The sequence below is a fragment of the Balaenoptera physalus genome (assembly GCF_965194825.1).
Source record: "Balaenoptera physalus genome assembly, contig: HAP1_SCAFFOLD_1323, whole genome shotgun sequence".
Classification (NCBI taxonomy): domain Eukaryota; kingdom Metazoa; phylum Chordata; class Mammalia; order Artiodactyla; family Balaenopteridae; genus Balaenoptera; species Balaenoptera physalus.
The window spans coordinates 52,880-79,891 of NW_028125473.1; the positions used below are offsets into that span (position 1 = coordinate 52,880).

General features: G+C 40.7%; 1 pseudogene across 1 annotated transcript; it reads right to left on the reverse strand.

Annotated features, from left to right (window-relative positions):
* Positions 1-761: 761 nt before the first annotated feature.
* On the reverse strand, positions 762-26,061 carry LOC309653853 (myosin-8-like; annotated as a pseudogene). Its single transcript has 36 exons — positions 25,951-26,061; positions 25,709-25,865; positions 23,320-23,347; positions 23,111-23,219; positions 22,935-23,027; positions 22,737-22,800; positions 21,345-21,443; positions 21,150-21,253; positions 20,856-20,994; positions 19,644-19,762; positions 19,417-19,566; positions 18,123-18,293; positions 16,902-17,220; positions 16,735-16,802; positions 15,013-15,099; positions 14,810-14,927; positions 14,327-14,450; positions 14,099-14,235; positions 12,377-12,632; positions 10,123-10,370; positions 9,854-10,030; positions 9,633-9,778; positions 9,458-9,548; positions 8,983-9,371; positions 8,422-8,548; positions 7,969-8,087; positions 7,645-7,841; positions 6,325-6,508; positions 6,075-6,240; positions 5,855-5,979; positions 4,610-4,918; positions 3,443-3,646; positions 2,344-2,469; positions 2,090-2,260; positions 1,801-1,905; positions 762-1,240 (listed from the first exon to the last, which is right to left on the reverse strand). The product of its transcript is annotated as a myosin-8-like (transcript).
* Between the last annotated feature and the right edge of the window lie 951 nt (positions 26,062-27,012).

The following is a 27,012-nucleotide window of genomic DNA, read 5'->3' on the forward strand; positions in this document are numbered from 1 at the left end:
TGACTTGTGTGTGAATCTCCCGGCTCTTCACCCGCAGCTTGTTGACCTGGGACTCGGCAATGTCAGCCCGTTCCTCGGCCTCCTCCAGCTCGTGCTGGAGCTTGCGGAATCTGGCAAGATTAGCATTGGATTGTTCCTCCTAAGAATAAAGTTGTGAGAGTTAGACTTTGTGGTTCTCATTGCACTTGTCACAAACAGGATTATTTCCTCAACTCAGATATTTCCTTCTTACGGTTTGTTTCTCATATCTGATTTCAAATCCAGGCAGAACTTGTAACTTCAGTTACATTTTTTACTCTAAAGAATGAAAGAAGAAATAGTTTTGAAATGGAAGAGACGAGCTCATTATGTCAAACCCATGTATACGTGAAGTCTATTTATGATGTATGGACTGAGTGGAAAGGAGGAAGAGACCCATGTGCGCTCGCTCACAGAGGTTAGACAGTAAATGTAAGGTCAAATTCTAACTTTGGGAAAATCCCAGTTGAAGTGTTTTTGCCATATATTTTGACTCTGGTATACAGAGACGCTGCGGGTCGGGGGATGGGGATAGGAAGAAAGTATGCCCTTTGTTGGTTGCACTTACTACCATTCGTGCCTCTCCCTTTCGTGTTCCCTTTTCTTACCTCTTACCCACTACATTGTGTCTGGAAGAGTGGGGAACAACCAGGAAAAGTGAAGCTGGAGAATCTTCCAACACATCCTAATTTGCTACAGCGAATGTGCAGAGATAAGTCCCTGCTGATGACAGTGGTAGTGAGGGAAGGAGTCAGCTGGGGTAAAAGATTTCTGTTTGGCTTTTGGGAACAATTGATTTTGTGCATTTCTAGAGGGAGAGGAATATTTATCATGGTGTTAGATTTTCTGCTGGATATTCTTTGCAGCTATCAAGTAAGGTGGGTTATTTGGAATTTTCTTTTTTTCCCCCAACCCCTACAAATTGCTTAATAATAAAAATATCTCATCTTGAGGTCTTATTCTATAATTAGGATTTGGGGGTAAATTCATATTTATATCATCTCTCTTAAAATAAGAATGACATATTCTTACTTGGTCTCTTTCTTTCTCATTAACACATTCTCTTAATATACTTTCTAACCCCAACGAAGTTTCCTTCTTCCCTCAAGGGCTTAAAGATACTTACAGCCTCCTCAGCTTGTCTCTTGTATCATTTCACCTTTGCCTGTAATTTATCTACCAGGTCTTGCAGCCTGAGAACATTCTTGCGGTCTTCCTCAGTCTGGAAGTTTGAAAAAAATGGTCTGCATTGAATCCAACAAAATCAACCCACTACAGGTGGTGAAGTAAATCACTTTGATATGATGGCAGGTGGGCCTGGGGTAAATGTGGTCAACTCTGAGGCTTCCTTCATAGTATTAACAGTAGCCACTCTTGTTAAATGTCCACTGTGTGCAGGCACTATATTGGAGAGTTATACACGTCTCTAATCCTTACCTCCCTACTCTGGTGAGTAGATGTTTTTATTCTATTTTACAGGTGATGAATTAAGGTTGAGAGTGTTAGGTAACCTATCCGAGTTTAAAAAGTAAGAGGCCAAACTAGGACTAATACCAGTTTATCTGTCTTTGAAACCTGTATTCGTTCCTCACTTACACGATTTTCTAAAGGCCTTCCTGATTTTCCTAGCTTAGGAAAGGGTCTGTGATAGATGATTGTGTCATTTGCCCCTTATGTATATCGAGTTAACATGTAGCTATTTGTGAGTACCACATAGTCACCAGGTTTTCAATTTCCCTTTGTGCAGGAAGTCTGGATATTCTAGAAAGCTCTTCCCCTTACCTGGTAGGTGAGTTCCTTTACTCTTCTCTCGTGTTTCCGCAAACCTTTAACAGCCTCAGCATTACGTTTCTGCTCACTTTCAACCTCTCCTTCAAGCTCACGTACCTACAATCAAGAAAGATACTTATATAGTCAGTTTTGGGGGATGTTAATTAACTCAGGACCTACTGACGATATTGGGTGGCTGTCCCCAGCCACAGGATAAGGATGGGAATCAATATACAAGAAGAGAGAAGGATGGGGGAGTGCCGTTTTCACTTCCCGGATTCAGAGAGATTGAGAGACCCACCCTGGCCTCCAGCTTCTGGATGTGCTTCTTGCCGCCCTTCAGGGCCAGCTGCTCAGCCTCGTCCAAGCGGTGCTGCAGGTCCTTCACCGTCTGCTCCAGGTTCTTCTTCATCCGCTCCAGGTGGGCGCTGGTGTCCTGCTCCTTCTTCAGCTCCTCGGCCATCATGGCCGCCTAATTAGTAAATAAACCAGTATAATAAACCTGGTAATGGCAGGTAACACACAGTGTCGTTAAACAAATGCTCATTTGCTCACGTCAGTGATGGCCTTCTCGGCCTTCTCTTCTGCATTGCGCGATTCTTGAATTACTTCTTCCACTTCACTCTGGAGTTGTGAAACATCATTTTCCAATTTTTTCTTGGTGTTGATCAGGCTGGTGTTCTGTTAAAAGTAGTGGAAATTTACAAGACCTGCAGTTTGCACACTTGGGATTTTACAAATGTCTTACTCGTTGGCTTATGCAGGGGACTAATGGCAAAATTTCACTGAACTTTAAATATTTGTTCAGTGCAAAATGTTAATCTTTGCAAGGTTGGTTACCCCGCCCCGCCACTGCCCCAATGTCCATCTGATTTATGCATAAGGACATGGAGGTTCAAGAATGTCTATATTAGTTAATTGCTCTTTCAATTATATGTCAACCAGACATCGCTAGTGTTCTGTCCTTAAAAGGTTGGAAATATTAGAAAAGAGTCGATTCTTTTTGTGAGAGCCTGGCACTGAGAGTTTCTCAGTTAGAAGGAATCTATTCTCTGTTAGCTTGAATGGTTTGCTCCCTTGGGGAATACTGAATTACTCTTACGAAACATTTTCTTAAATTTCAACCCAGTGGTTCTCTAAGGGAAGCAATATCACCTCAGTGGGTATTTGGAAATGTATGGGGGTGGATATTTGTGGTTGTCAGAATAACTAGGGCGTGCTACTGCATTTAACGCCCGGGCTGGTCAGCGATGCTGAGTGTCCTGCAAGGCACAGGGACTGTGAACATAGCAGTGCTGAACGCTGAAGCGCTCCTGATGGGAAACGCTACGCGGAACATTTTCAGATTTTGGAGTCAACAGATATCTTTATTCAAGTTTATTCCACACCATGGTTTTCAAAATAATCTAGTCAAATCTTTTTAAGTAAAAAAAGTAATACCCCTGCCCCGTTTTGGTAGAAAATCTTAAAAAGAACACACAGCAAAAAATCATCTATAATCGCATCACTTCTAGGTAATTGCAATTAATATTTTAAAGCATCTCCCCCATCCTTTTAAATATACACATATATATAAAAATAGCATACTTCCATATTATAATTCTGATTTGTCACTTTACAGTACACCAGCATTTGTTTGATGTGAGGGTCCCACCTGGGTGTGCAGGAGCTGGACGTGCTCGCTGGTGTCCAGGAGCTCCTGCTCTGCCATCTTCCTGCTCCACTCCGTCTGCTCCAGGGTGGCCGGCAGCTCCTCGATCTCGGCCTGCAGCAGGTTGGCTCTGCGCTCCACGATCGCCAGCTGCTCCTTCAGGTCCTCTTGGCCCCGGAGAGCATCATCCACGTGGAGCTGGGTATCCTGTTAAGTTAATAAAAAGGCTTAGACACTCTGAAGAGGATGTGAACATCCCAGGAGATGAACTGGAAGAATGGGTTGGTGCCAGGAACGGGAAATGACAGGCCTGTCATTTGAAGGAGCATGAAAATGGGGATGTCACCTGCTTAGGTGAGAGAGGATTATCAGGAGACTGATTCTTGTTGTGTTTTATTCCATCAACTTGTTATTTTTCATGTGTGAGTCACCAGTATCTATAATTTATGGAGCATTTTCCATATGCTGTACCCAGCACTTGACATCTGTCTTCTCACTTCATCCTCACAAGTAACCCTATGAGGTGGGTAGTTTCATTCTTAATTAGTAGAAGAAACAGAGGTTCTGAGAGGTTATAATAACTTGCCTAAAATCAGGCAGCTAGTAAGTGACAAAACTAAGACTTGACCTCAGGCCTATTGGTGCCAAAGTCTTTTAATTTCTCTCATATCATAGCTTATCTCTGGGCTTCTGTTTGTTCTTTTATAGAACGTTTCTTTAAAAATAATATATTCGGACTTCCCTGGTGGTGCGGTGGTTAAGAATCTGCCTACCAATGCAGGACACATGGGTTCGAGCCCTGGTCCGGGAAGATCCCACATGCCACGGAGCAACTAAACCCGTGTGCCACAACTACTGAGCCTGCGCTCTAGAGCCCATGCTCCGCGACAAGAGAAGCCACCGCAATGAGAAGCCCACACACCGCAACGAAGAGTAGACCCTGCTCGACGCAACTAGAGAAAGCCTGCGTGCAGCAACAAAGACCCAATGCAGCCAAAAATAAATAAATATATATTCTATGTGTATTTATTTTTAGCTACCTCCATACTATGAACTGTATAATTTGTTAAAAGAAAAAAAAAAAGGATGGTGTAACAAGAAGGTGTTGTGATGAATGGGAGACGGGTCACTTCCCTGACTTGTCTGGGCTGTTAATGTGGACCCATCTACCTTCAGGATCCCTTGGGTGTTCCTGTAGTTCCTCAAGCTCTCTGCTGCCAAGCGGTTGGCGTGGTTCAGCTGGATTTCCATTTCATTCAGATCTCCTTCCATCTTCTTCTTGACTCTCAGGGCATCATTCCTGCTCCTGATCTCAGCACCCAGTGTGCTCTGCATGGTCTCCACGACTCTAATGTGGTTCCTCTTCAGCTGGTCAATTTCCTCATCTTTTTCAGCAATTTTCTTATCAACTTCAGACTTGACTTGGTTCAACTCCAGCTGGATACGCAGGATCTTTCCCTCTTCATGTTCAAGAGGTGCCTTAACAAAACAGTGATCAATTAATTAATAATCAATTAATAATGGAAAATGAATATTTGGAGGGTATTCCCTTGTGAGCCAAACTCTTATTAATATCAGTTTGTCTAATATTACAAAGTATAATAAAACAGCTCTAGGACCCTACTAGGTAAATCATCCTTTAATTTATTCAGTCATAGACTTTATTGGGCAACTCTGTAATAAGGGTGCTTTGTAAAGTATAAAGTGCTATACAAATATTATTCATATGAGTAGTAACAAAAATTATATGATTAAACTTATGTGTAGTAAACAGGAATTCTCTCCCGTTCTATAAATTAAAATGTTCATGTGATTCCTGTTGTAGAAATTCTCAGTTTTAAAACATATCCATATTTTTGATTACAAAATATGTGTCCATTGTGGAATGTGGGGTAATTTATAAAAACAAAACCTTCTTATTTTGCCTCCACTTAGAGGCACAATTTTAATGTGGTACATTTTTTTCTAGTTTTTTTCCTATTTATATATATTTATACATGATAAAGTTCTATTATATATGCAAATGTGTGTCTTGCTTTAAAAATTATCCTCTACCATAAATATTTCCCCATATTAACTACATTTAATGGCTGTAGAAAATTGCATCATATGGATGTTCTATAGTTTGCTTTACCTTGTTTTTGGATTGGACATCTTGTGTGTAAGCTTTGCCTACATTTAGGATAATTTTCTTGGGATAGATTCTTAGAAATAGAACTGATAGGTCATATTATTACATTTTTAAGACTTTTGATAACTATTGCCAAATTGCCCTTCATAAAGGTTATATGAGTTCAGATTCTCACCTGCTCTGTAATAATGGATCCATCTCATAGTACCATTGCCCAATGAAAACAGTGGTGTTTCCACCAATGTTTATCTTTGATTTTCCCCCCACAACATCAATATACATACCTCTGCTTCCTCTAAGGCAGCCTGAATTTCACATTTCTCTTGTTCCACTTGCTTCTTTATTTTCTCCAGTTCATGGATTTGCTTCCCTCCCTCAGCAATCTGCCCAGTGAGGTCCGAAATCTCCTCTGTGGGTGAACAGAAGGGAGAAGTGGTCAGACTGATATAACATGGAAAGGTCTTTCCAGGGCCATATAGGGTAGGGAAGTTCAAGAGCACTCATGCTGCAAGTTCTTATTTTCTCTCTTTAGCATTTCAAGTTGTTCCAGGGATTCCTCGTAGGCATTCTTGACCTTGAACAGCTCAGTACTGAGAGAACAGGACTCCCTCTGGGAGGCCTCAAGTTCAGCCTGGGTTTCCTCATACTTCTGTTTCCATTCTGATAGGACCTGAAAAGCGGTAAACTGTCAGCTAATGGAAGGAGAAAGGGAGACTAAGTAAAACATCGGTGGAGTTTGAGCAGGTTGGGCCACCTTGTCAAAGTTCCTTTGCTTCTTATCGAGAGCCGCGCAGGCAGCATTAGACCGCTCCACATTAAGCATGAGGTCCTCCACTTCATTCTGGAGCCGCTGCTTGGTCTTCTCAAGGGAAGCGCATTTGGCGTTCACGGCTTCTACGTGTTCCTCGGCTTCCTGCAGACGCTGGGCCAGTTTCTTCCTGAAAAGTTAGCCAGGCAGTTAAGGAGAGAGGTCAGGAACAGGGGCAAGTGCTAAACTCCTCAACCCCCTTTCATAGTCCTTTTTCTACAATGTCAAGTAGCATGGTTTTCAAAACTGTGGTAGCCAGAACTGCTTTCCAGATGGATTAAACTGTGAAAAGGTCCAAAGTGGTGAACAACTGGACTCAAGTCCTTTTTGTTTTTGAATTGTTAGAGGCCATTGTTGGAGCTGACATTGTATGTATCTTACAGCATATGATTTCAGGATTTTCAGGGCTTCTGATTGAGTATGGTATGGAGAATGATTAGCCAGAGCAGTTCTATTGATTGATTTATATCTCATCTCATTCCAAAAAGGATTTGAGACTAACTAGATATTTTATTGGTCACAGATATACTGGGCATATTCTTTTGCTTTCTCAGACTTTACATTTTATTTTATATACTTTTCTTCCTAGAGAAAAATAGCCAGTTTCTTCTAATAATATATATTTGGTCAGTCTCACCTGAGAGAGGAATGGATAAATAAATCAGGATAATTCATGTAGTCTAAGCAAAGGCAGGTTTTTCTTTTTATTCCTTCTGAATTGTCTACATTCTTGCTTTACTCCCAATTGTGTGCCAACTATACATGCCTAAGGTACACAAAAACCTTTAGCCGTAATGCTCTAGAAGATCTACCTGAAGGTCTCCTTTGGTCTGTACCCAGACTAAGGCTTTACTTTATTCAGACTAACCCTGAACATTATGCACAGTTCAGATGGCCTCCAACATGAGTTTTAAGAGATCTGTCTTTGTACTACAATACTTAAGAAGGTGGTCTCTGGAATCAGAATGTCTGGTTCTAATCCCAGCTGTACTATTTATTAATCATATGCTCTTGTGTTAGTTGGTTAACCTCTCACAGTCTCAATTTCCTCATCTGTAAAACAGGGATACGAATAATAATACAATGTAATGTTGCTATGAAAACTAAATGAGTTAATAATAGGATAGTATTTGACACAGTATGGCACTTAGGGTAGCTTCTGCTTTTGTTATGTTATCATCATCATCACAGCTGTTTCTGGGAGTTGCTGAGTTGGGCAGCTGGGAAACCATGTCATGTCCCTCCTCTAGAGTTCACAGTACACACTTGGCCTCCTCCAGCTCCTCTGTGCGCTGGATGGCGTCCGTCTCGTATTTGGTTCTCCACTGGGCCACCTCGCTGTTGGCCTTGGACAGCACCCTCTGCAGCTCGGCCTTGGCTTCCTGCTCCTCCTCATACTGTCCCCGCAGCAGGTCACAGTCGTGGCGGGAGGACTGCAGGGCGTGGGCCAGGGCGTTCTTGGCCTGTGGAAGTATGAGTTCAGTGACTTAAATTCATTTCTTCAGTGATATTTAATTTATACACTTAAAGGAGAACCTAACTGAATATGTTTAGATTTGATCAGTCGAGAATACTTTTGGTAAAACTTACTTTAGTTTCTTCCTCTAGCTGACATTTCAGCTCCTCAGTCTGCTGCGTAGATGCTTGTTTGGTCCTTGAAAGCTGAGAGACCAAAGCATCTTTCTCATCCAATTGTCGGGAATATTCACCTAAGAATTACCGAAGTAAAGGAATTTGTTCATGGCATAAACAAACAAGCCTAAAGTTTGTATATATAATTATATGTATATGACAAATATATACTTTATCTAATTATAAATATTGTTACAGAATTGGCTAGATTAAAAAGCAGCATTGCTATTGTAGTGTAACAAATAAACTAGTCTGCTGATTCTTTCTTGCTTTTTTTTATTTCTTCTAACCCGCTCAGCAAATTCCTATAGTTGATTATTCCCCTCTAATATGGGAGTATTGCTGTTAATTCAGAACCCCTGGGATTGCTTTTGTCTAGTACATAATTGCGGGACTGAGGGAAATCTCTACCCGCTTCCGTCTGCAGGCGTGCTCTCTGAGCCGTCAGGTCATTGATCAGCCGCTGCTGCTCTTCCTCCTTTGTCTTAAGTTCACTCACTTGATCTTCTAGAGCGTGGCACATCTTTTCAAGGTTTCCCTACAGCACATGTACCCGTGAAAGATGAGACATTGAATACAGTGAAAAAAAAAAAAAAAGTTACCACTGGATTCTTAAAATATTTTTAGAGTGAATAAATTTATGTCAAGTGTGAGTAGAAACTTATGGCACCAACTCTATGGAACATGCTAGGATTCAAGTATGACGGGTGCATAATCTCCCTAAAGTGCTCATTGTTGGAACTCATTCATTTATCCCAGTGATACTTGACACTGATACTTAAAGTAGATTTGGAAATAATCTTAACAAATTATATCCAGTATTTTAAAAAAATGAAATAAAATGGAATAGATTAGAATACAAAATTTTAGATCAGTGCTATAAACTGCCTACAAACCAGTGTTTAATGCCAGAGAACAATGAGGGTTCTTGCAGGTTATTAACTCTGCTCATTTAAAGACAGTATTGGGTACCTTGGCTTTGGAAATGGTCTCTGAATTACTGCTAAGGTCGTCAGTCTCCATCTTCAGCTCACTCTTCTCCTTCTCCAGCTTCTGCTTGACCCTCTGCAGGTTGTCAATCTGCTCCCCCAGCTTGGCCACACTGTCCGCGTGCTTCTTCCTCAGCGTGGCCGCCGTGGCCTCGTGCTGCAGGGCGGCCTCCTCCAGGTCCCTGCGCATTTTCTGGAGCTCGGCTCCCGCTTCTTGTTCATCTCAGTCTGGGCCGAAGTGGCCCCACCGGCCTCTTCCAGCCGCTCGCTGATCTCCTCCAGCTCCCGGGAGAGGTCCGAGCGCTGCTTCTCTGCTTTGGCGCGGGAGGCCCGCTCCGACTCGATCTCCTCCTCCAGCTCCTCGATGCGGGCCTGGCAGTGACACAGCACATTAACATGAACTCATCTCAATTTCAGTTTTTTTGGGTGCAGAAACAAATGGAGGTGAGATGACTCACCTGCAACTCTTTGATTTTCTTCTGTAGTTGAATTTCTACTGCCTGCTCATCTTCAATTTTGCTTAGCAGATTGCTGATTTCAAATTCTTTCCTTTAGACAGAAGAACAAGGCGTATTAGTACCCATACGAATTGAAAGATGATGTTGCATAGAATCTTTTTTCTGGAGTTCCTACTTTTTAAGTTTCTCATCAAGTTGCTGTTTGTCATTTTCTATATCTACTATGGATTCTTGGGCCAATTTTAGGTCACCCTCCACTTCCCTCTTGGCTCTTTCTAGATCCGTTCGAAGTTTCTTTTCTTGTTCTAGAGACCCTTCAAGCTAATGAGAAAATAAACTTTGTTAAAAATTGAAAGTATATTAAAAAAAACTTTCAAATGGGTATTAAAAACACACATCATCCACTTGCTGCTCTAGCTTGGCTTTAGCTTTGTTCAGGGTGTTCACTTTGTCCTCTTCTGCCTGCAGGTCATCCAGGGTCCGCTGATGGGCCTCCTGGAGGGCCTTCTTCTCCTTGGTCAGCTTAGCTATGACTTCGTCCAGGCCTGCCATCTCTTCTGTGAGGTTTTTCACCTAGAAAGGTTAAGGAAGAGATTATCTCTGCTCTAAAGCAGCTTAGTTAGATGGCAGAGTCTCTATATGCTGTATACAAATATATTTCATACCTTGTTCTCTGTGGCATGTTTCTCCTTCTCAACCTTGGCCAGTGTCAGCTCAAGGTCATCTATGTCTTTCTTCAGTTCTGAACATTCGTCCTCCAATTTCCTCTTCTTGGCCGTCAGCTCAGCATTGATCTATCTCTTCCTCATCCTCAGCTCTCTCAGTCACTTCCTTGATCTTTGCCACCAGCTGGATTTTGTTTTTAATCAGTTGCTCACACCTCTCCTCTGCATCAGCCCAAGGCATCAGCTTCCTGTGGAGAGATTTGCTGAGCTGTTTAGAGAATTGTTACTTATTTTGAACTTGTTCTTTGCACAAAGTTGTAGTGTTTACTGAATGCTAATGAATTTTTCAGTATGAATATAAATTAATTGAACATCATTCCATTGTCTGGAGAAATGTAGCTAATTAGATATGGCACTATAGATTTAGAAGCAAATTAGGCTGAAAAATGACTGGATTGAAGCAATTGACTATTTTAAAAAGTATTGTGTAGAAGAGTGGAAGGACCAAAGGAAGCCTGGGTTCTTGTCCCAAATTTGCCTCCATATGTATGACCTTGTGCAAATTGATTTACTCCTCTTACCCTCAATTATCTCATGTAATTAAGAGGATTGGAATAAATGATTGCTAAGAGCATTTCAACTATAATATTCAAAGAATTTTGACTTAGTCAAATTGGTTAGTTTTGATCATTCCCTACTTGCCTCAAACAACTAGTCGCTACATTGAATTTTAAAAAGGAAAACTACGTAAGATTATGCCTATAAATACATTTCCATGAAGCATTTTTCATGTACTCAAAACCTCCCTGATAGACCATAACAGTGCTGTATAATTGTCCAAGGTTTCCATTTCCATTTTAAGAATTACCTATTAGTCTCAAAATGAATATTAGACTATATAAGAACTTGTAATTTTGAGAAACTACATAACTCAATGAGGTTTTTATAAATGATTAAAGGACTCATAAAAATCAGTTCAGCCACGACCTTATTACTCTGGGCTGGGGAATTTCTTTAACTTCTCAGTGTTTGTTTATATCTTAAGTTTTTAAAATGTTAAAACTTTTGATAATGAGGCCTTCCAGGGTTCCTTTGCTTTTATTTTTTTATTTTATTTATTTATTTTTTTTTAAATTTTAATTTATTTTTATGGCTGTGTTGGGTCTTCGTTTCTGTGCGAGGACTTTCTCTAGTTGCGGCAAGCGGGGGCCACTCTTCATCGCGGTGCACGGGCCTCTCACTATCGCGGCCTCTCTTGTTGCGGAGCACAGGCTCCAGACGCGCAGGCTCAGTAATTGTGGCTCACGGGCCCAGTTGCTCCGCGGCATGTGGGATCTTCCCAGACCCCGGCTCGAACCCGTGTCCCCTGCATTGGCAGGCGGATTCTCAACCACTGCACCACCAGGGAAGCCCCGCTTTTATTTTTAATAGTCATACACTCAGTATATATTTACTCACTGACTAATGATAATACCTATGAATAGAGGTTAAGATGAAGAGGCTGTGATTGGGAAAATGTAACCTTCATATAAGTGAACTTGTCAGAAGGAAAAGTTGAAAATAGCTTAAACATTTTAAGAAAACTATCCTTTTTTTTTTACAGATTTCTTCATGACATTGTTGGGCTTGTTGGACCAAGAAAATGGGAGGTTGTATTTGGCCAGAGTGCTGATGCCAAGCCTACCCCCACTCTGATTACAACTTCTTCTTTAACCAATAAACAGAGGCCTTGAGAACTCAGGATCAGTATCAAAGGAAGAATCACAGCGGTCACTAGCTCTGTCTTCCACCGTGGTAGTTCAGTTTAAGTAACTGCAAATGAATTTATTGAGCTAAATCCTGGGGATTGAGGAAAAGAGATACAGAGAGAAATAAGAATAACTGTCTTTTATGAGTTTAAGTACAATCTCATACACTTGTATTCAGGAAACAGGGCTCTTAAGACTGGGATGAAGCAGGCAAGGCAGATGAGTAAAATGACTGAGATTTGGGGGCTTGCCTTTAAACTGCTTCCTTCATGCCTATTGAATTTGTGATATTGTTAAATAAATTCTTCAATCTCCCATTTTCCATTTGCAATTTGGAAGTAGTTGGTGCCTTACTTCTTCACAGGAATATTGAAAGTTAAGTGAAATACTGAAAAAAGCAACTAGAAATTTTCTTTTTCAAGAAAAGGCCATTTGTAAATCCAGAGTGCATGTGAATTCCAGAAAAGCTTCCATGACATGGTGCATTCAGCACACAGAGTACTCACAGATTGAACCTGGAGCTGCAGCTCATTTTTCTCTTTCAAGAGAGTCACCATTTTTTCCTCCAGTTCCTTTCTTTTTGCCTCTGACTTGGCAAGTTCTTCTTTGGTTTTCTGGAACTCTTCCTTCATGGTGGCCATCTCCTTCTCTGTCTTCGCACTCTTCAGCAGAGGCTTGATCTTGAAGAAGAGTTTCATCCAGGGCCAGTGCTTGACGTTCATGAAGGCACGTACATTATACTGGATGCAGAAAAGGACTTCTCTGAAATGACCGAAAAGTATCAGTGTAGATTGATCCATTAGAGACAATGTTATTGTTAGTATTAATTTTTTTACATACAAACTCCCCTTTTAATGACCCCCCCCCACATGTAAATGATGTGGCAAATTCTGTATATTTTATATGCAGGACACACACACACACACGCCCTCACACTCAGAGCGGTCCTCAGTATGACCACTTTGCTAATGTGCACTGCTCATACTGAACGATTGTGTGTTCTCAAGTCCCTGTCACATTAGCAAAGAAGCTGACTTTAGAGGAAGAATACTTTGTATATATGAGCAACACGTACCATTTTAAGAACATTTGAGAAATCACAATATTAGTGACTTGGGAGTGGCTGTGGCAGGTGTAAGTTAATTGTGCTGCTTGGCCTTCGGCACACTGACGTGACCTGTGAAAGGGCATGGCTTGCTTTCCTAATTGCCCACCTAAATTGAGCTTATGGTTTATCCTGTTTTCCTTGAAACCTCTCCTCTTATTTTAATTGCTGCCGAATTATCTACTCCATAAACAACTTTTGTTAGTTTCTTCACATAATAGACTGGCTTTTCTCAAGTCCTTTCAAATGCCTACTTCTTACCTGCTCAGTTAGATTGTTAATGTCTGAAGAGCATTTAGCTACAAAATTTGTTTTATTTAAATAACATTTTAAAATAGTAATAAAAGATATTCCTGCACACTGTAGCAATAGACTGGCAAGGTTTACCTGCCTTATAACAATGTGTGTGCCTCTTCAAGCTTGTTAAAATGGAGATTCTATTTCTGTAGGTCCAATTTATAAGAACCATATCTCTGAGAAGGCAGATATCATGACATAAACCATAATGTTGACACATGGAAAAGACTTGGGAACACTTATACCACAGAAGTAAATAAGTACAGATGAGCAAAATGAATGCAAAACGTGTGTGTAAGGACAGGGAATGCAGTAGTGCTGGGTGGATGGGTTGGATGAGGTTAATTAGAGGAAGCGGAAATGGAAGTCTTGAATTGGTAAAGAGATAAATTAGGCTGAGAGGGGAGGGCTTGTACAAACAGGAGAGAAGGAGATAAGCAAATTGTTTAGCCTGGCTGGAAAAGGCTGTGTGGTGGGAGATGATAGATGAGGTAGGGAATAGAGAGTGGCCTTGACAGACACACAGGCAACTTGGATTTGATGTGGGAGACCGTGGGGAACCGCAAACAGATACGGCATGATGAAAATAGTGCTTACTGCAAATGATTCCTGCTGCTGTATGTGAGATGAGAGAAACTGAGGGAGGAGAGAAGTTTTGAAGGGAATCCCAGTGTGAGGGGTTAAGCAGAGGCTGATGTGTTGTAAGAGTGAGTTCCGAACTGGGTGAGAAGTGCATGTTAACCACAAAATGAAAGAGTTACTGAGTAAGGAAGACCGATGTAAAGTCTCTAAGAGACCTTACAGTCCTTATCCTCTGCATGGTTACCTCCTTTGCAACATCTTCTGATATTCTACCCTCATTAGGAATCCCCTACAGATGGCTTGAGTTCTTGTTATAATCTGGACCAACTTTTCATCTCTCATTTCTTCCAGAAGACCCAGCAGGCCAGCTTTGAAGAAAACCTGGAGAGAGGGAGAGTTCCAAATCATCCCCAGACTACAGGAGATCCAGCCATGGCAGAGGACTTGGATCAGGTGTAAGTAATAGCCATACCTCTGTACGTCCAAATTTGTACTGGGTGTGATCAATATCAGTAGAGGCAAGAAGTTTCTCAGAAGCCTGCTTGCTGTCAATGAACTGTCCATCTGGAATAGCACTTGCATTTAAAGCTCTGTATCTGTTCAGTCGAAGAAAAGAAGAATGATTAGGAAGGTGTGATCATATATGAAAACCAAACGACACCAAAAAACGTCAGTAAAAAGAGAAAAAGCAAAAGTAGAAAATCCAGCTGTCCTTTTAGGTTCAGGTAGTGAAACAATATGATTTTTCCACAAGCTAATGCATGCTTCCGTCCTATTTTTAAGAAATGCCACCTTCTCTAGCCTGTATTCTGTTCTTGCACCACAAGACTATATTATTTGACTTAATTTCGTAGTATTGATGAAGCAGGATACATAAAAACAATGAACAGAGGACAACAGTGAAAATGATTAATTAGTCACAGCATTCAGTGAAATATGACAGAGGGAGACTGGCCTTTGTTTAAAATCCCCATATAAGATTCGGCTTGGGAACCCCTTCCTGCCGATGCGGATGGCCTCCAGCACACCGTTGCACCTCAGCTGGTGCAGGACAAGATCATGCTCCATGGCGCCTAAAAATAAATCAGAGTACTTACTACTGGGCACTGAATTTTCAAACTTGTGCCTGTTTGATTATTTCATGATCTTAGATCTTACCAGGAGTTTGGTTTCGTTGGGAATGATACACCGTACGAAGTGAGGGTGTGTGCTCCTCAGATTGGTCATCAGTTTATTTAAATATTCCTAGAAAACCAGGTAGAAGGGACTTGATGAGAAAGTTCTATTTCAGATTTCCTTTTTTGGTAATTATATGGAAGGAACCTAGGCACTTTCTTAACTATATTAGGTAAAAGTCTATGAGGCTTCAGTTGCTCTGTGTTTTAAAGGTCTCAAGAGTTCTAGCCTGCCAAATAACTGAAAGGCTAAAGTGCTGGGAAGAAATGCAGCTCTCCCTGGTATTCATTTATGACACCTAGGATCTATCCTGTAAACAAACTGCAAATTCAGTAGCCTTGACACACAGCAAGTATTCTTGACCGGGAATCAGAAGACAAAAGACTACAGTCTCGCTTTGCCACTAATGAGCTCCTTGACTCTATAAAATCCCTTTTCTCTTTCTGGGCCTCATCTGAAAATAGTTGAGATTACCTCTAAGGCCTCTTTCATCTCTCTCTGCGCTAATATGTTTCACAGTAGTAGTTTACAGTGGTAACCTAGGTTAGCCACTGTCCAATGTTTGCCATTCCTTCCTTGAGTGTATTATTCCCTGGGACCTGTAACCTCTTGTTTTTTGGTTTTTGTTTTTGAAAGAGTCTAAAATCATAAGACTACATGACCTTGTGTGAGTGGATCTTGGGTACCTGAGAATGATCACAGTCTGAAGCATATGGGGGGAGTTATTCCAGAAATAGAGTAACTGATTATGACAGACAGTGGTGTTTTACTCCACCACAGAAAATTAGCAAGTAGCTATTTCTCAGTATTTCTTAGGTATATTCGTTGAGAAGGCAGAGGTGTTTTATTTTTCATATCTCAGTTAACTATTAGGAAATAAAGTGAGTAATGTGAGTTTCTAATCTTGCAATTATGTACAAGGATAAGTTGATGAAACAAGGGCATATTTGGTGAAATAATGCAAATTGGTAGTGAGAAAAAAAGAACAGGGCTGTTTTCTTGTTTAGGTCATACATAGTATCTGCATTTTAGTTTTAAAAAGAACGAGACTTAGCCATAGAAATCCTGACAAAGCAACCATTAGACCAGATGCTCCATATGTTCCCCTTTAGAAGAGCCAGTTTTTAAGCCATCTAAGAGAATCACATTATTTGTAGTAATGTTATTATTACTGTTATTCTTAAGAGAGATTTTTCTATCTTAATCATCAATCTAAATCACTAGGTTTGGCTTTAGATAATTTTCAGCTATTACAAAAAATTAAATCCACCTCAGAGGACAAAGATGTGATTTGGTGGAAGGATGTCCTAAAGGGTGTGTCTCAGGCTCAATTCTCAAAGGGGAACTCAGGAACATTCTCAAAGGGCAACATTAGTGGAATAAAGATACGGCTTTCCACAGGGAGACCTTTGAAGTTCAGCTGTGCTTCCTTAAAAATCGGCCTTATTATATAGCGAGAAAGCTTCGAAGGGCATTTTGGAATTCCTGAATACATTAGATGAGCATAATAAGGAATAAGAGGTAAAACATTCAGCCCTACAGGAGGAGTATTGCTTTGGCTGTACCCTGACAAGAAGGAATATTTGAAGTAATTCCTGTTAACATTCCATTCCCTCCTAATTTATTCTAAATCCTTTATTCTTATCCTAATTATGATAAGTCATAGAAACTGAACAGATTTTTCGAATGAAATTTGTACTTCACCCTGAAAAGGGCTAACACAGTCTGGAAAGAAGAGCCCTTCTTCTTAGCACCTTTCTTTGCGCCGCTGTCTAAGATAAAAAGAAAACCCATCAACGAAAGTAGAGTCCCAGAGGCTGGAATGGTATGTGAACGTTCTGTGGGGAGAGGTTAATTTAGATCAGGGGCACAGAAAGTACCAGCTTCAGCACTAGCATATGTGGAAAAGAGACTGGCCAGAGTCTTCACTGCAGACGTCTGGTACAGCCCAACCACACTGCCGTTCAGGGGGTCCTTGTTCTTGTCCAGCCAGCCGGCGATGTTGTAATCCACGGTGCCCGCGTAGTGAACCAGTGAGAAGTGGGCCTCGGCCCTGCCCTTGACCACTTTGGGCTTCTGGAAGTTGGCACACTTGCCCAGGTGCTGGTCATACAGCTTGTTCTTGAAGGAGGTGTCTGTGGCCTTGGGGAACATGCACTCCTCTTCCAGGATGGAGAAGATACCCAGTGGCTGAATTCAGAAAAGTAGACATTGGTGTCAACCTATCTGGTCTCAAAAGATATAGACATAGTGGCTGTCGTTTGATTGAATTATGAGCACTCCTAATTAAATATATTTATAAAGTAAACCAGGGTCATAGCTCAAAGAGGTCCTTTTGTTATCACTAGAATGACTTTTCCACCATTCTTTCTCACATTCAATCCATAGCATTATTTTCAATTAAAAGAATAGCTGGATATAAACTCCAAATGTCAGCACTGCATAAGTGGGGGCGACTTATTAAAATGTTCTGTGATTATGTGATTACCACATTTTCCCCTGTTTGGTGAATTAATCTATTGTCAGAGTTTCATTTTTCTATGAAAAGGACTTACTGACTTAGAATGATGTTTACTTTATATGCAATAACTTAACGGTATAAATAATGCAAACCTTATTTAAGACATTTTGTGCATTTAATCCCTTAAAGATAGATTATGAAGAAGCATAGCAATTTGACTCTTGACTTCCAAACAGGTTACCTTTGATATAAGCCCTAGCTGTGTGACCTGTGCATTAATTTTGATTTAGAAAATAGTTATTTCTATTGTTGACATCTTGGATCATAGTGGAGATAGATTTAGAACAAATGAGGTAGTTCTTCTAGTGAAGCAGACCATCTCAATAGAGATGCTGCTTTAAACTTAGATCTGAGTCAGTGTTAGAACAGAACTTGTTACGACAAAATGAAGCTAAACACTCTCTGATTCTTCTTACGTAAAAGTTGAAAAGAGAAAGTCATTTCTAAAGTAATTTTCTAACTTGTTCTGATATCAGTCTATTTAAGATTACAGTAATACATTCTGGAGTTGCTTAAGGCACTTGGGAAAGTTATCCTTTCAGTTCGGGTTTCCTTTAGAAGTCAAACAGACCTTCTCGATGAGCTCAATGCAGGCGGCCAGGTCCATCCCGAAGTCGATGAACTCCCACTCGATGCCCTCCTTCTTGTACTCCTCCTGCTCCAGCACAAACATGTGGTGGTTGAAACACTGTTGCAGTTTCTCGTTGGTGAAGTTGATGCACAGCTGCTCCAGGGTGTTGAACTGCACAAAACCAAATTTCCAACATTAAGTGGATTTTTATAGCAGTAGAATTCATTACTGAAAAATCTTTTATTGAAAATATGTGGAATACAATAAAGAAATAAAGTTTAAACTGATTGTTGTCTCTTCAGAAATCCCAGGGAAAAAATAATCATTTTTGACATGAACCCTTTTCATGATTTCTGAGCATTATTTAAAGGCACAGCTGTCAATCACACAGCAAGAGTTCTGGTAGAATCTACCTCTTTCCACCTCTGAAGATTGCATGGGCAAAAATGTGCATTAAAATTATAACCATGATCCTATGAGTTATGGTTCAGATTTAAGGGTGAAAGTAATTCATTACAAAGCCTCACTTCTTTTACCCCCCCCCCCATTCAAGATAAAGGTCACATTTTCACTTTTGGCGTCACCTTATTAAGGAAAGCTTTTCTTAAGACCTTTAGTTGATGTGCAGAGTGAAATTAATAGGCTAATTGCTCTTCTATTCATATCAAACATTTGGTAAATCCTCATTGTCAGGTCTGTGAAAGTGGGGACCTGATGTGGTATAGAAATTGAAGATCTGATGGAGTCTTTATAATAATTGACACCTTCATTTTATAGATGAAAAAGCTGATGCCCCAGAGGGGAAATGGTGTGTGTCAGATGAATCTGGAAGAGGGAAGACTATGAACTGTCACTACGCTTCTACCTCTAGGCCGTTTCTCCTCCATGGGAGGTACCTTGTGTATGGACCAAACGTTACATAGCCAGGTTCCTGTCGTGGCTTTGCCTTATATGGCTGGAGGATCTTTAGCAAGTGTTTTGATTTTCTTGCATCTGTTTCTCCACATGTAATTAGAAGTAATATTAGTTACTCCTTCATGGGTTGTTGTGAAGATTAAATGAGGTAAGATTTTGAAGTGCTTAGTAGAGAAGCCAGAAATACAGGCTTCGTGATAAATGTTAGCTATTATTATTACTTCTGTTATTATCCAGTTACCTCCTAGCTGTTTCGTTCTAGGTGCCATGCTGGAGAGAGCAATGTAGACACTACAAGTGTAAATGAATAATAATACTCAGTATATCAAAACCCAAATTGCCTTTCTCCCACTTTTTATTAATATGAAGATAAACTCACATCAAAGATCTCAAAGCCAGCAATGTCCAAGACCCCGATGAAAAACTGCCTGGGCTGCTTGGTGTCCAGCTGCTGGTTGATGCGAGTGACCATCCACAGGAACATCTTCTCGTAGATGGCTTTGGCCAGAGCGCCCACTGCATTGTACACCTTCATAGACAGAGTAATGTTTGTTGGCACCATGAAAGGCCTGGGATGTGTGTGATTCATTGAGGTTGTGCGCTTACCTGCTGCACAGTCTGGCCTTTGGTGACGTATTCATTGCCGACCTTGACCCTGGGATAGCAAAGGGCTTTGAGTAGATCAGCAGAGTTCAGACCCTGGAGATAGGCAGCTTTGTCAGCAACTGCAGAGACACAATTCAAGGAATGTTGTTTAACAGCAGATACTTCTTCAAGGTAGTCTTTCCATTTTCCTCCATCCATTTTCGTTATTATATAAATAAAAAGCTTTAAATAATTCTACAGAAGATCAGGTGAGTCTCTCTGTATATTAGAGCATGTACTTGCTAATAAATGGTCAGTCAGTTACACTGGCCTTTGGTGATTTGTTGCAAGCAACTCCTGAGAAATTTAACAACAATAAAAATATGTCCAGTGTTTATGGAAATAATTTATGTAACACAAAAGCCAGAGTCCCTGCTCTTAAGACACAGTAGGTGGGGGTGGAAGGTAAGATAAATACACCTTATCTCAATTTAGCTCCTCCCAATTTAACCTCAACGAATTAGTTTCTTTATCTGAAAATGTGAGGATTAAATTTTAGTGCATGATTCCTACAGAGTCCCCTTCAAAAATTTTGTCAGTGACTATGATGTAAATGAGGGAGAGAGAATGTCGAGCCAGGGTGGTCAGGAAAGGCTTAAAGGAGCAGATAACTTTAGCTTCCGTGGTAGATCCTGTAAGTTCCATGTTCTTTCCATACATAGAGTATATGATTTTTCTTTCTCAGTTTCTTTTTTATCTTACTTGTTACCTAGATTGTCTGAAGGTTAAATGTAGACAACACACACACACATGTGCACAGATGTCCTGCAACCCCAGCTCTGTGTTTGGGCGAGACCCTGTATCCCTCCACTAGGTTTACCCAGCTGGTGCTGAAATAGACCAATATGCCAAGTTATCCTATATACCTTCTCGCCATTGCTAAGGCAAAGCAAGCTCATGGTTCTGTCTCATTCCCTCTCTAATGATCTGGCCCCAGGTTGTGCTTTTTAGATGTATCCTTGCAAGTGGCTATTAGGGTTCATTTGGGCTGCATAGAAAGATGGAGATATGGAGATGTGAGGAGGGAAAGGGGGTGAGGAAAGCATGCAGTGTGTGTAAATGTGTACCTGCCCCTCAGAAGTCCAGCTACAAAGGAAATGTGAGTTTAGAATAACCTTTTTTTTTTCTTGCCATATTCTCTAATTTAAACCCAGATGGAGGTTCATTTGGTACCTTCGGTGCCATCTGGCTCCGCTTGCTCCTCACGCTGCTTTTGCTTGAATTTCATGTTTCCATAATGCATCACAGCCCCTGTGAGCTTGTAGATGGACACTTTCTCCTCAGGAGTAAAGCCCAGGATGTCAATGGCACTCTGCCAGGAGAAATGACAGGACAAAGTTAAGGAAGAAGAGACTTAACATATTTTGGAGAATTTACTCTATATTCTAAGGTAACCACACTTATAGTGTGGTTGCTATTGTCATTTCCATACATAATGGATTTTTAAAAAGTGAGTGTGTGTCTTACATCAGTGGCCATTAGCTCTTCTTGGTCATCAATGCTAGTGACTGTGATCTCCCCTTGACTGACGAAGGCATAGTCATATGGGTTGGTGGTGATCAGGTGCATTTCTGGATACATAGAATTCAGGGTGTATGTTTTACATTAGAAGTTGTTAACAAAAATATTAACTTTTGTCTGTGAACTTAAGTTCATCCTTACCAATCAGATCTGCCTTCTTATTGGAAGTGATCTGATAAAAAATATGGTAGCTTCTTTCTGCCTTTAACCAGAAAGTAACTCTAGACTTTTCTAGAAGATCTGGAAAGAGAGGGAAATAGACATTGAATTAGAAAAAAATATCAATGCTGCTGAGATATTAAATGAACTGCAGTGTCTTTGGCTAAAATTGGGGACATGACGTTCGGCTCCATTGAGATTTCAACGTGATGATGGATCCTGTTGGTACTACATGTAAGAATTCCAAATACGTATGGCAATTAGCCAAGGTTCTCACCATCTAAGAGCAGAGAGTGAAGTATGCATGCTCTAGTAAAAATCAACTTTGCATATGGATGACCTGCGACCTCTGTATTATAGTTGATCCTTAATATCCCCTCCTTCCTCAGATCACCTTAGATTCTTTGGTGAGGGACTTACCTTGGAAACACCTACCAAAGCTCAGATTGGGCTTCCCTGGTGGTGCAGTGGTTGAGAATCCGCCTGCCAATGCAGGGGACACGGGTTCGAGCCCTGGTCTGGGAAGATCCCACATGCCGTGGAGCAACTGGGCCCGTGAGCCACAACTACTGAGCCTGCGCGTCTGGAGCCTGTGCTCCGCAACAAGAGAGGCCGCGACAGTGAGAGGCCTGCGCACCACGATGAAGAGTGGCCCCCGCTCGCCGCAACTAGAGAAAGCCCTTGCACAGAAACGAAGGCCCAACACAGCCAAAAATAAATAAATAAATTTATTTAAAAAAAAAAAAAAAGTTCAGATCAAGAGCAAATCACAGGGGGCTTCCCTGGTGGTGCAGTGGTTAAGAATCCGCCCGCCAGTGCAGGAGACACGGGTTCGAGCCCTGGTCTGGGAAGATCCCACATGCCGCGGAGGAACTAGGCCCTTGAGCCACAATTACTGAGCCTGCGCATCTGGAGCCTGTGCTCCGCAACAAGAGAGGCCGCGATAGTGAGAGGCCCGCGCACCGCGATGAAGAGTGGCCCCCACTTGCCGCAACTAGAGAAAGCCGTCGCACGGAAACGAAGACCCAACACAGCCATAAATAAATAAATAAATTAATTAAAAAAAAAAAAAAAGAGCAAATCACAGAAATGTATTGTAAGCCTATAGATAACTCATAGGAGTCCATAGATAGTCCTACTGTTTTTCCTGGAGAAAATGTCATAGTTGCTTCTGAGGCAGGAATTGCAGAATGTGTTATAGAGCCATCAGTCTGAGACTGAGGTAAATAGAGCACGCAGCGATTATGGATAAGTTTGGCATTAGCTCACGGGCAACACCGCCAGCAGGCTCAGTGCTCAACAAGTGTTGCAAAATATCCCTGCAAATGACATCACTTGTTTCTCTGTTTGATTTTCAATGGTCCTGTTACTCACATGTTTCAATATCAGCAGAAGCCAGTTTCCCTGTGGTACCGAAGTGGATCCTGATGAATTTACCCTTGCAAGTGAAAAAGATGATGTTATATACAAAACTGTTAGCACACGAGTAACAAGAGGTTGAGTTAATAACTCAGACATGCCTTTTTGGGCATTTAATACCTGAGAACACCCTTCTGTGACCCAGAGACTCACAAAGCGAGAGGAGTTGTCATTCCTCACAGTCTTGGCGTTGCCAAAAGCCTCCAGCAGGGGGTTGGCACTGATGATTTGATCTTCCAGAGTCCCCTGCAGAGGCAAGAACAGTCCTCACATCTGGGGCTTCCTGCACGCCCTGCCAGTCTTGATTCTGACACGCCAGTCAGACGCACTTGCATTTTGCCAGTTTCCTCCTTCTTCTTCTCTCCAGTAACTGCAATTGTTGCAAAGTACTGGATCACACGCTTCGTGTTCACAGTCTTTCCTGCCCCAGATTCTCCACTGTCAAAGAGAAACCAGAGAAGAGATCAGAACTACAGCTCACATTGTCGACATCTAAGACGATCATCACAAACCAGAGAAGAAGAAAAAAATCACATACGTGATCAGGATGGACTGGTTCTCACGTTCTGTAAAAAAGAAATCAAGACCATCAGTTTTTAAAGATAGTACACATTCAGTACAAAGATTATTGACTCTGTAAAGATTAATCAGTTTATCCTTTTTAACATTTTGAAGATGTTGCCTGTGATCTTGGTTTTGTGTGTAGCTCCCAGATAGTACTTGCCTCTTGGAGTAAAACTTATGAAAATGAGAGGCAAAGAATCATCTGTTTCTTCTTAAAATATTATTAATTTTAAAACCTATGGGAAGTTTCAAACGTATACAGAGGTAGAGGCAATAATGTATAAAGAGCTCCTATGTACCCATCATACAGTTTCAACAGTTATTATTTGGCCAACTTTGTATAACCTGTACACCCATCCTAAACTCACTTGGTTATTTTAAAGAAAATTCCAGGCATCATATAATTTCATCTGTAACTACTTCAGTAAGAATCCTACAATTCTGAAGTTTCATTTAACAGATGAAGAAACAAACCCAGAGAGAAATAAGTGACTTTTCCAATAGTTACATAGCTTATCAAGATGTTTAGGTCTATTTGACTTCCAGTTTATATATTTTTCTGCTACCTGGCCTCCTCCTGGTTTTTCATATGAATTTGACAGCTGGTAATACTAAAAAAAGAAGGGATCTGGAACTGTAAATGTTGGTGTTCATTTACTTTTATTTTCCTTTTTATTTTATACACGTTTTTAAGTAATAAAAATAAAAATTGTCACTAGTTATATGACTGATATGTTGGATATATACCAATTTTCTGATTTGTTAAATCTTTAATTCTATACTGACACAGATTTTAGAGAATTCTCAAATCTAAAAAAATCTATTCAGAGAAATAGATGCTAATTTGGGTGCCATTTAGATGTGGATATAGACTTTAGAGAACTTCAAAGCTCTATTCAGGGAAGTAGAGACAGATTTTGGAACATATTCAGCTTGATTTCTTTTTCCAATAGAAGAAAATACAAGAAAGATCATATCACATCTAGTGGGAGCATAGATAAGAAAACAATGTTCTAGTCTCTAACCTCGTCAAATGCCACAGTTTGGGGTGGTTTTTATACAAAAATCATGTTTGGAGATAACTAATCTTGAATTTGGAGCAGCCCCAAAACTTGGGGGAGTGGGGACCTCTGTAGGGGTGGTGGTGTACAGAGCAGTGTAAATGCAACTGCTAAGTGTTAAAACCTCTGGAATGAGCCCACATTTGGATAATTTCTGGAAGGTAGCTAGCTTCTGCTGACAACTAAACAACAGTTTCCTGGCATGATATCCTTGTAGAACTGCTGGCCAATTTGTAATGGAAGATTCCTATTTTATCCCTTTCTCTTCCCTCTTCTCCTTTAAAAGACAATTTAAAAACAGTGCAAAAAAACAAACAATCAAATAAAAAAAACAAAAAGGAACAAAATCTTCTCCAGTTTCTAATATCTCATGGAAGAACAGGAAACTCAGGAATTTAGAATATTTCCAAAGGCAACACATTTGGTGTGTGCCGATAAAAGGTTTCCATGCTGTATTTGGGCCTACAGTTCGCATCAAAGCCATTTGTTTATGCTTTGATAAGACAGGAATAACAGACTTTGATATAATTTTTAAAAAATATTTTCGGGACTTCCCTGGTGGTCCAGTAGTTAAGACTTTGCCTTCCAACGCAGGGGTTGCAGATTTGATCCCTGGTCAGGGAGCTAAGATCCCATGTGCCTCGCAGCCAAAAAACCAAAACAGAAAACAGAAGCAATATTGTGACAAATTCAATAAAGATTTAAAAAAAAATGGTCCACGTCAAAAAAAAAAAATCTTAAAAAAAAGTATTTTCAAAGAAAGAGGGATTTCTATTTTCTTCTATTCTTGTAGGAAAATGCTTCAAAATCTTTGAGAGGAAAGTCATAGCTCTTTCTTTACTCCTGTTCTACCCCAAAGGCTAGTGATATTAGCTGTGTCTTTTAAAGATAAAGAATTCACAAAGCTTTCCCGCTAGGGCTGGTAACTATTTTCCTTGATTGCTGTGGATGTGGATATTTTTTAAAAATCTACTTGAACTTTTTTTCTGTCCAAATCAGAAAGTAAAAAATGTGAGAAAGCAACAACAAATATGTTTACAGAGGTCTACTAATTATTTCAACTAGGTTTCTGGCTACCAGCTGGGTTAGCTTGGGTAGGTCAATGAATTCAGTGAGCTTCACTTTACTCATCTATAGAATGGCTGCAGGGAAGAATATGTGATATTACAGCTCTGAAAGTTTCTTGAAAGCAGTGAAGCCCCATGTGGCTGCAATGTATTATTGTAATCAAAGCCCAAAGTCTGTTTGTTCGTTAAAGATTCTATTTCCACATTTCTGTAAATAGATGCATCACTCACTCACCAGTCATCATGAACTGATAGGCGTTGTCAGAGACGGAGAAGATGCGGGGCGGGGCCTCCTGGCGCTTTTTGCCTCGGTAGGCAGCCCCCACCTCGGGGTTGTACACCGGCAGCCACTTGTAGGGGTTGACGGTGACACAGAAGAGGCCCGAGCAGGTCTGAGAAAATCAGAATATTCAACGTGTGGGATTTGTTTTTACTTGGAGAGATAGGTGGAATAAAGAGAGGTTGAAGGGCGCTCGCACAGATCATCCAGGCTGCGTAACGCTCTTTGAGGTTGTACAGCACTGCTGGCTCGTGCAGGTGGGTCATCACGACCATGTCCTCAACCTTGTCGTATTTGGGAGGGTTCATGGGGAAGACTTGGTCTTCTCTGACAGAGTCTGGCAAGTAAAGTAAGAGACAAGTTTGTATTAATGGTTGGAGGTAGGATTTATGTTTATCTGCTTTAATTATAAGACTACAGTTGTGGACACTTTCCATTATATTATTCGGTGTCTTTTAAATAAAGGCATGAAAATACATTCATCTTAGCGTTTGATGGTTAAGAAAATCTGTTTCCTCTGATGAGCTAGAATACGTACTACTCTTTAAAAAGTACTTTTTTCCTCCCACATTTCCTTGTCCCAGGTTTATTTATCAGTTTATTTCATTTTACTTAAATGGGTTTAATTTTTCATTTTCCTGGCCATTTATTACAAGAAACTTCAATTTGGGGGACAGTAATGGGGATATTAATACATTGTTTATCTAAGTAGATAGTAATTGTTTTGATAGGAGAAGCTAGTTTTTGTTTCTCCCAAGTTTGGGGATTTAGACTGGGAAGTGAGAAATTGAAGGGAAATGCTGGAGGCCAAGCCTAGTGGCTTTAAAGTCCTTTGGGTAGTTGGGAAAGGGAGAAATGAGGTTACTGCTGAGAATTTCTTCTACCTTCCAAATCTGATGTCTGTTAATGGACCAGAAGGGTGTCTGTATTGGCAGTAGGCTTAGAGATTCTGAGCAACGAAGGCTTCAACTTGAAGCGAGGAGGTGGAGGAATAAAGCAGGGAGTATTTTCTCCTTATGTTTTTACTTACTGCTCCACGTTCTGTCTTTACAGTTACTTTCCCTCCTTCTTTGCTTTGTATGATGCTCTTCACATAGGATTCCTTGGGCTCCGCCACAAAGACTGATGATTTAGCATTGAAGGGCCTGTTTTGGGCTTCAATCCGCTCCTTTTCCGATTTTCGAAGGTAGGGAGCAGCTTCGCCAAAAGCAGCCATCTCACCGTCCAAACTCGCACTCATGGCTGCGATTTATTTAGAG